Below are 12,862 nucleotides of genomic sequence, written 5' to 3'. Positions count from 1 at the left end.
CCCTATTTAATATCATTAGTATCTGAACTACTTCTTGGGGTCTGGCTTTTTAGTATTTTCAGTTTATATATATTTTATCTCAATTCACCTTTATGTTCCATTTAGCTCTTTCTGCCTGTTTTTTCAAATAGAGCATCAGACAGCACAGCTTACAACTCAGCACTGAGACAACTCCGCACTGTTCACATAGTTTCTCAAAAAAGACTGCAGTGAGCTCTGTTAAAAACAACATTTACCATGGCATGGTGCAAATATCTCATAGTGGAAAACAGACCAAGCAAGGAAATACTGTGGTAAAATCAATAGCCCGGAACACTATTATGCTTTCTAATGGCATCCACTGTTTGAGCAGGGCACATGTACACATATTTCCACGTTTCTTATGTCCTATTCATGACTACTGGAATCAAATTACAGTTAGGTCTGCAACAAATACATAGATTTATATCCTAGACTCCAGGCTCCTCTGAAGCAAAACTTGTCTGGGGTCTGGAATCCAACCTCAAATCCACTGAATTTGGGGTAGATTTTCCCTCTGACTCAACCAGCTCTTCGACAGGTCCGAAGGGAACAGGATCCAGCTCAAAGTGTGTAGTGAGGTTTGTTCAAACTCTGGCTCTGATTCCTGAACAGTGCTCCTCCTGGGATGAGAGGGAAGGGGAAACAGTGATCCTGGATGTGGCTGGGCACTGGGAGCAGAGGGGAACAAGGCCCCAGGGATGACTCGTGGACGTGTAAAACCCCCCGGTGTCCCAGAGGATGTGGATCCCCACTCCTCGGATGATGTGCCTCATTCCTGTTGAAGCAGGGAGTGTTTTAGCCAGGAGGGGGAATACACTGAAGCCATTAAACACCCCTCTGAGCTGCAATCTGAGTGGACATGCAGATCTGGTCACATCCTGCCCTTGGTGATTCATGGCAAACCCCACACCCTGCAGGCAGTGGGTGCCAGAGGGATCCCTGTGCGGGAGCGCTGGGCTGCGGCAATCAGGAGTGCAGGGCAATCACAGCTGGGATGGCAGCCCCTGTTAATCCTTCAGAGCCATTCTGTTTGGGACAGCACAGAGACAGATGCTAATGGTGCTGAGGTGAAAATACAAAGTGGGTAATTTGTTAGATTTTGAAGAGAAAAAAAAGGTGTATAGGTATGAGAGCATATACGCATTCTAAGAATTAAATTTGCTCTTATTTTCAATATATCACACTTTTGAACATAAAACTGGGTCCATCTCTTCTGTAAATATTATATTTTGGGGGATTTTTCTAGACACACATAGGAATAATTCTTTGCTCCCTAACAAGATTAAAATTTTTCCATATGTTTAGCACAAATTACATGGTACAAGACAAATTAACTTTTGTCTGTTGGAAGAGAAAGTGATTGAAACTAAACTCATGTGTTTTACCATTTCCTTGGCATTGTGATTTCTAAGAACTGAGCCTGGAATATGGCACATGAAATAACAAAACACTTTGTTAACAGCATTTATGTGTATTTTATAGAAAGTATTCTTATATATTCATTATTCTTTGATTTTGTGGATAATATTTAATAAATAATATGAAAAACCTGTATATTTTTAAATAATCCATCTTTATGTGCATGTGAAAGCAAACACATTGTAATTGGACAAAATAATGAAACTTTGCACAGTTTAAATCTTAAGCAGGCGATCAAAAAAATTTAGCAAGTGGGCAGCTAATGGCTCAAAATACAAATAAACCTGCCTTTGAATTCAAGAATAGTACAGATTCATTATTATAGAGACAATTTGTGTATATACATACTTACATATATATGTATATGTTGCATGCTTAAATGCATTTTAGAATTGGTATTTTTAACGGATCAAGGGTGAGGAGAGGTGGAAACTAATAGGGGAAAAAGGATCCCAGTGTTTGAAATTTCCCTACACTGAGATTTTTTGTCCTTTTCATATTCTATTCTTTGTAAGCTTGACTGAAGTACTTAATACAAGACTCAGAGGCAAACCCCCCACATTGTATATGTTCTGTATTTAAATAATTGAATGCTGGTAGAAAGGTGTAGTTTTGATGAGTTTGCAGTTTTGCATTGAAATCAAATATATTGTAAGCACAGGGAAACACAGCTCAGTGCCCTATGAAGGTCTGGTGTCATGGTCAACATTTGAAATTTGCATAAGAGGTTATTCAAAAGAGAGGCAGGAGACTTCCCTATTGTATTAGCACGGTAATGCAATTCTTTGTGGCTATTATCCTGACCCACATCAGCTCTGCTATGCACAGGGGCTGAGTTTTTATGAGCTATAGGCTTTTATGCTGAGAGATTTTATTAACCTAATTAAAAGTTTTATAAAAGTAAATTATATTTATGTTTGTGTGTCCTATTTGCAATCATTAGGGAACCCAGACCACCTCCGGTGACTTCAGAGAGGGCTGGTCAGGTCCCATCTGTGTAAATCTTGTGAGTTGTCATGGAGTCATTGCATTTGATTTACATGTGAAACCTGCGGACTGAGCACAAATGCTAACCAGACAGCTGATAAATAACACAATGCCACAGCAACACTTTTGCATTTCTTTAACTCCATTCTTACAGGGACCTCCAAATGTTTTTCAGACCTTAATGAATAACCCTCATGAGTAAAAAAGAATTTGTTACAATTACATCCACAACACCAGAATACTAATGTATTATAGACCTTATAATGTTTATCAGTTTGGTGCCTGGTAACATCAGTAATGGACTGAGGCTCATCACACAAGTTTTTTAAACACAAACCTGTCCCAGACATCTCACATTTGCATTGATTGATAAAGGTAGACCTTTAAACTCACCACCTTTCTGCTGAGCCATGTTTGTGTAGGTCTCATGCATGTGGAAACCAAATATGCTCAAGTTACCCAGGAAGTGGCTTAAATCCACTGTGAATTTGATTTCAGGCAACCAGTTTCATTTCTTCTTTGCAACACTATAGGAGCATGTATACACTCAGTTATCAAGTCTGAGCTGAGGGCTGTGCCCCAGCTGCTTGTGGTTGACTTGCTCATACCCTAAATCTTGTACAGCTTCGGGTGACGAGCCTTAAAATGAGGCAGCAATTCCAGCTTTACAACCATAAACAAAGAGATGTTGTACAGCAAAACGACTGGATCAGATTTCAAATCCAAAAACAAAGGTTCATTTCCCACTGTGCAGCCATAAGTGCTGGGAGACCTGCAGCATGGCCCAAAAGCAATTTACGCAGATATTTGGGAAAAAAGTCTCAAGTTATACAGAAATGGGTCAAATTTTGCATGTAAAAATCACCTAACTCAGCTGCTTCGCATCTGTGTAAGAGCCTGGTCCACTCTCCAGTAATGCCATGGGGAAGTTTTGCAAGATCGTTCTCCAGAGATACATTGGGATGAAGTAAGGTTTCTCTCAGAGACCAAGAAGGGGATAATGTGGTTAGTGGTGGCACAGAGGAGAGAAACCACAGAGGCTGTAACAACCTGCTGCTTGCTGCGATGCAAACAGCAAACAGGCACAGGGATTTACACAACTGATAGCCCTGGTCCTTCTGTCTCTGTGCCTCTTGATGCACTTCTGAGACTCTCTAGAAAAACCTGTCAGTACGACCTGTCTGTCTTCCTTATATCCTTTACTTCGGCTTGCTCAGCCCTACTGAACTCTATTAAGACTTCAGTGGCTGCTGGATCAGGCCCTGGATTCTCTGTAAAACAGTGTTATGCACCCAGGTTAAGCAGCTTCTATGGGGGAAGAAACAGATGCCAGGAGTGTAACAGAAAGGAGCTTTTGAAGAAAAAGTTGTGAAACAGACCTACTAGCACCTGTACAGGGCTGAAAGCCACCTTGATGGTGGGGGGGACAGGGACAGCACATAGGGTGACACCAACCATGTGCTGCATGGTTGCTGTTCATGGCTGGGCAGGGGAAACACATGCCAAATTTCTGTCTGTTTTTCAGCATGTGATGTGTATCTTGACATAGTTGCTGTTGATTATTTGGAAATATTTACTTTACAAGACCTAATGGTTGCTGTAGCTATTCTAGGAGCAGGGTTTTGATGGTCACTGCTGCGAAAAAAGTAACCTCTAGATAGTGTTACAATAAAAGAAATTAAACCAATATGTATTTAATATTGTTGTTGTTATTATTATTATTATAGCAGTATTTAATTACTGAAAAGTAAACCAATCAGATTTAGGTATTTTCAGAATTAAAGTTGACTGTTCAGCTTTAATTTTAACCCTCTCATGAATATGGTTTATAATATTCATTATGCAATTGTCTTTTTGTTTTCATGTAAGATCCAGGGTTTATTCTGAACAGAGAATGGGTGGTGTTTATTGAAAAAGCTGCTGTTTCATAAATTGTTCTATTTCCATTATTTTATCTGTGCAATTTTAATATATTTTGATCAATAGGATGGAGTATGACTGCATTAACTGTACTAAACCTTGCCAGTTTTACCTGAAAGTGATTTTTCATGTTGTTAAGGTATTTCTTGAATGTTTCTGTAATTAGGACATGTGCAGAATGAATAATTCTGCAAATGCCATAGAGGTGCTCCATAAACACTAAAAAATTGTCAAGTTTCCTATAACACCCATTAGGGTGCTGTCAACACCATATTAATCAATCAAGACCAAATTTTGCCAGGTTTTATTTGCATCACTGTTGAATAAAATGAAGCCTGAGTCATCATTAAACAGAGCTTTTTACAGTCTTCTGGTTGCTTAGAGCTATGATGTGAAGTTAGGTGGTTTTCAGCCCAAGTCTTAGGCTTACATCCCAGAACAATCCTATTGTTCTGGCTCTGGAAGTGTGTGTCCCCTGCTTGATGAGTGCAATGCAGAGATACTGCCTGGCAGCAAAAGGATACCCATGTTATCACAGCCAGGGTAAAGTCTGATCAAATTAAATGCTGAGTAACAGGATATATCAGCTTAGTGGAGTTGTGTGTTAACCTGATTGCTCTGCCTGACTCAAATCACTGGAGTGTCCCCCTACGACATTGCCTGGTGGTAAATAGCATGTATCAGCTAACAACAGGACCAGGAAGGAAGGCAGGGCTGAGCAGGGACATGGTGCAATGGAAATACCTGGCAGAGTTGCTCTCCAGGCTGTACTTTCATCGTGGTTGTAGACCGGTGCCTTTTAGCAGTACAACTTCTTTTGGTTTTGTTGTTAACTGAAGTAGGAGATGACTTTCAGAGTGAAAACAGAGCCATTTTTCTAGGCAAGAGAAAGAAAGAGAGAATACTGACTGCATTTGGGAAAGGTAAAACTTTTCAGTGTAGTCTAATACCTTAGGGAAATGCCTTTGATGTGAGAGATGCTGTGTTTTGCAGATGATTTCCCTTCTCCTGCTTTATCATTCAAGGTGACATCCTCGACTGCACTTTCTGGGCTTCAAATTTTTGGGCAGTTATGAACAATTATATACCCTGGGGTTTTTTCTGCTGGAATGAAAAAAAGGGTGAAAACCAAGTTAGAGAATACCTGAAGATGAGTCAGGAATGTTCTGTGTTTTGCTGGCAACCAGTGGAAGAATGGGAGCAGTTACTAAACCAGAGCTTCACTTTCTGACATTAAAACAAAATAAATAAAAAACCTCCTCTGGTGCATAAAGCCGGAGTAAAAGTGTGACTTAGAATCACTTAGGTTTTTCACCCACAGAGAAATTTCAGCCCTGCCACCATAATAGGCCTTATGGATTAGAGATAGGTTAAAGAAGAATTAAAAACAAGATGTTTAGGAATTTTGAAATTTTCCTTGCAAATTCAATAGAGTTGTACCTACTTTTTAATTGGAAACATGGAAAACTTGAAATGACAGAACAGGAACATGGTCATAAAAAAAAATAAATATACTGTACATAAATGGTTGCATTTCTTGCGAGAATTGGTGGCAACACATTCACCAAGAGCTGCTGGTACTTCACCATCAGGTCATTCTGATTCATGGGTAATTTACATTCCTCTCACTGTGCTTTTCAACAAACAGCTAACTCTGATCTATATTATAGTTAATTCTACAAGCCAGATTTCTAAAGGTTTATCCATCTAGCTAAAATGAACTTCAGTAATCTTTGTGCACAAAACACCCACATAGGCTATTTGTCTTGGATTTGACTGTTTGGCAAAAAGCCTGACTTAAGCCTTGAGCATGAGAGCTTAGTGAAAAATGCTGCCATTCCTGGGGTGGGGGTTAATGTCCAGGGCTGACCCCACCCTCTGTACTTAGCTCTGAGCTCCTTGCAAAAGCAGAGAAACCACAACATTTGTCATCTGGCAAACCTGTTGCTTGAAAAAGAAAATCACTTCAGTAAAATACTTCAACAATTATAGTACATTTTAATTAGATGTATATCACATAATTGCAGCTCAGTTTTTATTAGTATATAAAGTTTCCAAAAGAAACTCAAACCAAAATCCCAACCCAAAGCCATTCACTGTAGGAGTTTCAGCAGAGACCCTTGATAGTAGTGGTCTGTCCTCCCACACCTGTGGAATATCAGTGTTGGCTGTTGGAGCATACTCTGATTTGGTCATCAGAGAGTTGGGCTGGCAGCTGGATGGTAGGCAAAAATGAACACCTCACTGCATCCCACTGTCACATCAGAATAAAAGAGAAAGGATTTAGACTGTCAAAGAGGAGCATAACAGCAAAACAGGCAACCTGGGATAGCAGAACCTGTTGCCAGTTCAGGGATGGGACAATGCTAACATACAGATGCAGTGGAAGAAACATTTAAAGCAGAGAGAAATGCCAAGCCTGGTGAGCTGTACCTGCTTCAGACGGTTATCTGATGAGTCTGCTTTTTTCCTTGTATTTTGGCAAGACTCACTGAGCTTGCCTTGCCAGTAAATTCTCATCTAATTGAATTGACAAGCATGGACATTTTTTAAATGAAAGTTTCCAATCTGCCACAAATTCAACTGGTTATATTTTATTGTAGTGTAGTGTCTGCCATATGAGTTAATATATTGAGTCACTTAGAGCTGCTGAAGAAGAAAGCTGATAAAATATCTTTGCACTGACAGAGAGTAGACCTGTGATCTTTTTAGGTCATTCTTTCTGGTACTCTGCTGGCTTTAAACCCCTTGTGTTTGGTTTGGCATGAATGTCTCCTTTCATTATTATTCTCATCCCTAATTCTTTCCTCAGCTTCAGGCAGTGAGTTCTTGCCTGCAAGTTCCTCCCACCCATTTCATTGTCTCATTTGCTGATCATGAAGCACCAAGAGTGTATGCTCAAAGAGGTCAGTCCTACCGATTTTGACAAGTCCTGATGGGTGCTGGTCAGCCTCAAGAGTGAAGGCTTCTCAGTGCTTCTGCTGTTGGCAAGATGAAACTATAAGTTGGTAATTATAATTAAGTAATTAACCATTAGGTATTATGAAGTATCTTGAAACACCTCTATCTTTCCCTCCCTTTCCCCCCTTGTTGTTGAGACATTTCCGAAAAAACCTAATTTTCTACAATTTCTACAATTTCTATTATGTGTGAAATTGTAAATTTACCTTTTATGCTTCTATTTCCATATTTCTGAAGTGTGTGATTTCAAAATGTGTGCCTATGTGAATATTAGGTATTAAGACTCCTTTTGGAGGGATAAGAGTCTGTTTTGCCAGTGAATATAAAATACTAAGTGATCTTTTGTATGGAAGGCACATCCAAAATCACAGAATATGCTGAGTTGGATGGGAGGCACAAGGACCATCGAGTCCAACTCCTGGCCCTGCACAGTACCATCCCCAAGAGTTACACCATGGGCCCAGACCATTGTTCAAATGCTTTTTGAACTCTCGCGGGCTTGAGGCTGTGACCACTGCCCTGGGGAGTTGTTCCAGTGCCTAAACAGCCTCTGGGTGAAGAATCTTTTTCTAATATCTAACCTAAACCTCCCCTGACATAATTTCAGGCCATTCCCTTGGGTCCTGTCACTGTCACCACAGAGCAGAGCTCAGTGCCTGCCCCTCCTCTTCCCCTCACAAGGAAGCTGTAGCTGCAGTGGGGTCTCCCCTCAGTCTCCCCCAGGCCGAACAGACCAAATGATCTCAAACACTCCTCACATGGCCTCCCCTCAAGGCTCTTTATCTTCATTGCTGTCCTTTGGAAGCTCTGTAACAGCTTAACATCTTTTCTATATTGTGGCACCCAGAGCTGCCCCCAGCACTCGAGGTGAGGACAATGCCCTCCCTTGCCCAGCAGGCGATGCTGGGCCTGATCCCCACCAGGACATGCTTGGCCCTCCTGGCTGCCAGGGCACTGCTGGCTCAACCTGCCATGGACCAGAACCACAGGTCCTTTTCCATGGCACTGCTTTCCAGCACCTCACTCCCCACTCTGTCTGTACATGCAGGGTTGCCCTGTCCCTTGCACAGAGCCCATCACTTTCCCCTGTTGAACTTCTCATGGTTGGTGATTGCCCAGTCCTATAATTTGTCTCTCCGCAGGGCCTCCCTGCTTCAAAGGCAGACAACAGCTCCTCCCAGTTTTGTATCATCTGTGAACTTGCTTACTATCTATCCAATGTTAGATATTTTGAAGAATTCCCATGTGCTGGGAAATTATATTTGTGTATTTTGTATGTTAGCGCACACATGCATGGGAGTGTGTTTTGCCGGTGGGCCTACCTCCTGCATTAACACTTGCAGGTAGAGCTGCTGCATATACAGCTTTAGAGCAGTTTGCCAAGTTTTACTCAACTGCACCATGATTTTAAAATGACAAATATTTGCTTGGAGGCTATGTCTATGCCAAGATTCAATCCTAATTGCCACTGCAATATCTGAGTTAGGGAGCCATGAAAAATGAAATATATACTGAAAAGTAAGAAGGAAAGAAGTTAGCTTTTGCAATTTTGCCAGGTGAGTACTTAAATAGTTGATTCTAAGCTTGCTACAGTAATTTACAATTACAATTACCTGCTACAATCTGTATATTGAATGATGCTGTTTAGGAAAGAGTTTTATCTGATTGCAAGGAGCACTTAAAAAAGGCACTTTTACATATCACACCATTTGGAGTTGTGACTGTCAGGATCTGATCCAAAGCCTACTGAAGGCAAGGGAAAGAGACCTGTTAACTTTAAGAACTTTGAATTGGACCTGAATGACAGCATTAGATAGATCTTTTTTCTCGTCTTAAAAGTAATGCGGACTCACCTTTTAAGTTTTGAAGGTTAAATTCTATCCGGATTATCATGAGCTAAGAGCTAAGGATCTTTCGTGTGCCATGAGCTATATCATATTAAACCTCTTCATAACATTAATTCCTCATTGAAAATTCTTCTGTTCTTCAGTGGTCACAGGAAGTTGAGTTAGAAATAGAGTCCGCAGTCTTTCGGATTCTTTGCCTGCATACATATATTGTAGAAAAGTTCACTTCTTGTCTCAGTCACACTTATGCTTGTCTAAAACAACCCTGTAATTGTATTGTTGTAACCCTGGTCTTTTACCCCATATGGCTCTTATCAGAATTTTTTCCACGATAGCAAAAATACAGAATGAGTCTCACTTGATTATACCATTGCACCACAATTATCTCCTTGCAGTACAGAAGGCACTGCCAATCACCCCTCTTGGTAGCAACATTTAAAGGTTGGGTTTGGAGCACTTAGAAACCAGGGACTGCATGTCCTCTGCCTGCCATGGCACCTGCAGTGAATTGATCATACTTGATTACAATACATGAAACCCCAGCCTGCAATACAGCAGTTATATTGCAAACCTTGTATGTAATCAGGGGAAAAATCCAAGTGTCTTGCTGTCTCACAGCAGGGTTGGAAGGTAGAATAGAAAATATGGGTTGTCTGGAGGTACAGAGGGAAGCTCAGAGGTTATGCTAAGCTGGGGAAGTGTCTTTTTCTGTGTCTGTCCTAGCAGAAATCCCTAGATAAGCCAACAGCTTGAACCTGTGCAATATCTTCCAAGAAAGGAAGAGTCCAAGGAAAGACATGATGTGAGGCAGCAGTGTACCACACCTGAAAAGGAAAGCTATGATGATACGGTGAGGAGGATGACCATGGTGCAAAGTTTGTATGATATCAAGTACATACACCATGAGACAGTTCTGTTTTGCAGTGGGGACTTTAGTCCTGCTCAAAAAACAGTGAGAAATTAACTGCTGCAACAGATTACCTTAAACCTTTTTAAAGACACTGGCAACATCTGCTTTCACAACAAAATCCCAGAACTCCTTATTACCATTTCATCTCCAGGTTTATTCCTCTTCTTGACATTGCCCATATTAGCATTAGTCCGCAGCAGGGATGGCTCACTAGATCCATGGCATGTCCACAGCCTGGCTGTGAGCTGCTTGTGCAGCAGGTGTAATGTGTCCTAGATGTTGGAGTCATTGCTTAAGCACTGCAAAGATGAGCCAGACATACCATAGGGTATTTGGTCCTGAATGCCATGAGATGCAACTCCTCTTGGGCTGACTGACGTTAGAAAATGCTGAGAATCTCAGTATTCAGAAAACTCTGATGAAACTCCATTGAATAGGCTCCTGGAGATAAACCACAACTCAATTCAGCTTCAGGCCAATGACTGCCTACCTTCATCATCTGCTTTTCTACCTCTTAGGGCCCTTTTCTTGTACCTTACCCAGGAAACTACACAGCTCAGGTAAAACAACTGTTTCTCTAGATTAAAAATTGTGGTAATAATAAAATCTCTGACACGATTTTCATTCTTTTCTTCAAATATGTGCCAGAATCTTACCGTATGAGGAATCTGTGCAAAGATTTTGGTGATAATCAGTATTTTTTTTTATTCTAAACAAGATCCTTCATAATGATAATGGCTATACAATGAGCACAAAATGCATGCATTTTAGTCCATTTAATTCCTGTCTTTTGCAGTTTTCCTCACTGAATTTCCTGGTATGATGAAACTCCTGTGCTAACTGTAGAAGAATACCTGTCAGATTACATACAATTAAATGTGAATGTAAGCCATATTAATTAAAAAAGCTAAGTTATGTATGCAAACATATGTACAATATTGTTAATTTCAGTTTGCCATTATTTAGAAGTTAATCCTTGACTATATAGCAAAATGCAGACAGTCATACAAAACCCAGTCCAGTAAGTTGCAGGATGAATCCTTCATTATTCTGGGCGTTGGTGTTAGTAGGAACTGAAGCTGCTAAACATCTCTCAAGACAAGCCCCTTGTTTTCCAGCTTCTGCCTCACACAACCTGTAGCCTGGTAAAAGACATCTGAATCACAAAACAGAATCATGTAAAGCTGGAACCACAAATTGAGAGTCCCATATCACCTGCAACCCAGCTTTGTGTCTTGTTAGAGGTCAAGGGGCAGAAGATCTGAAGGCTTTTCTGCAAAGAGTCGCTGGTTGACACAGAATGAGCTTAGGTGCAGTTAATAAAGTTTGCTCTGAAGCTGCACTTTCCGAGAACCTTACATAAATACCGTATATCTACTTCATCCTGTCAAAAGCTTTGTCAGTGTCAGACTGCACAGGTGAGTGCCAAAATATGTAACCAATTTTACAAATGAATGAGGTTAACAGGTATCTCCCTGCAGAGCAGCAATTTCTCTTTTATAAACCCCACCTGAACTGGTGAGTGCTGCATGGACATACAGTTTTCAGCCTGCAGCCAACATTTAAGCAATAATCCAAAGCGACAGTTTTATGACAGATCTGAGTAACTCAGGATCTTTTCCTTCTTTCTTAAGTGAGATCCACATACAGGCAATTTACAGATGCTGAACAAAGGGAGGACTCTCCTCAAAGAGCATTGAGGTATAAAGAAATGACCAATCCTTCAAAACATTAAAGAGATTTAAATCAGAATGCCATTTCCAGGTTAACACTTCTGATCTTTAAAGTACCAGAGTAATAAATGTGTTAATGACAATTGACAAAGTTACCCTTCCTGGGCAGCTAATGACATCTTAACTCACAGAGCTAGCTAGTATCTCTCTACATTTCAGCCTGCAATCCTTCACAGAGCTCAGTTAAAGGGATACATGTGTTGTTACTATGTTCGGGTCAAGCTCCCCTACTATTAAATACAAAAGCAATTTTTAAAGCAATGATATGGCTGACATACAAGCTCATAAAACCATAAGAATTCCTGGTTAAATCTACAACTGGCCCCTCTGCTCAACTCTGTTGTGTCTAAACATTTCAGTCCATGGGGACCTATAAAAGAAACTCTGCACAGTAGATGATATTACACGATCCATGTGGTCATTTGTAAATGCTGTAGTACATAAAATGCACCAAGGAATTCTGAGGTTTTTGTATTAGTTTCTTGTTTGGTTTGGTTTTCTCAGTTGCACAGTAATGGATCTCCATAGATTGGATTTTTATTAGATTACTATGCTGTCTTTTTAAGGGGGTGGTCCTCTCTAGAGACTGTGGCAAAACACATTATAGAAGATAATCTAGCATCTTCAGGGATCTGACTGGAAAAGAAGGACAAAGTCCTCATTTAATTCTACATCCCTAGAACACTTTAGCTAGGTCTTTGTCAGCTAAACTGAGGATTCCCACTTGTGGCAACAATCTCACTTATGGACTTCTCTAGAATTCTTGAGCAAAACAAAGAATAAAAGTGCATGGTATTTGCAACAATTTATCTGCAATGCTATGAACAAAGCTGATTGCAAGTGCTCACTTAGACATTTCCCTGTGGAATTATTTTTTTCCTAAATGGAAATTAGTGTCTGCTTTCCTGTAAAAAAAACCAAAAACAATACATTTAAGAGCCCTAGGTCTCAAACTAATATTTGAAGTATTTTAGCAGTTTTACCTTTTGTTTTCCTTTTGACCAAATGTACAGTATTTTTCAGTAGAGAAGGAACTACAGCAAGTACTAGGTTGTACAGGTTAA

This window comes from Melospiza georgiana, chromosome 6 (genome assembly GCF_028018845.1).
Source record: "Melospiza georgiana isolate bMelGeo1 chromosome 6, bMelGeo1.pri, whole genome shotgun sequence".
Taxonomy (NCBI): domain Eukaryota; kingdom Metazoa; phylum Chordata; class Aves; order Passeriformes; family Passerellidae; genus Melospiza; species Melospiza georgiana.
This window is presented reverse-complemented; position numbering follows the sequence as displayed.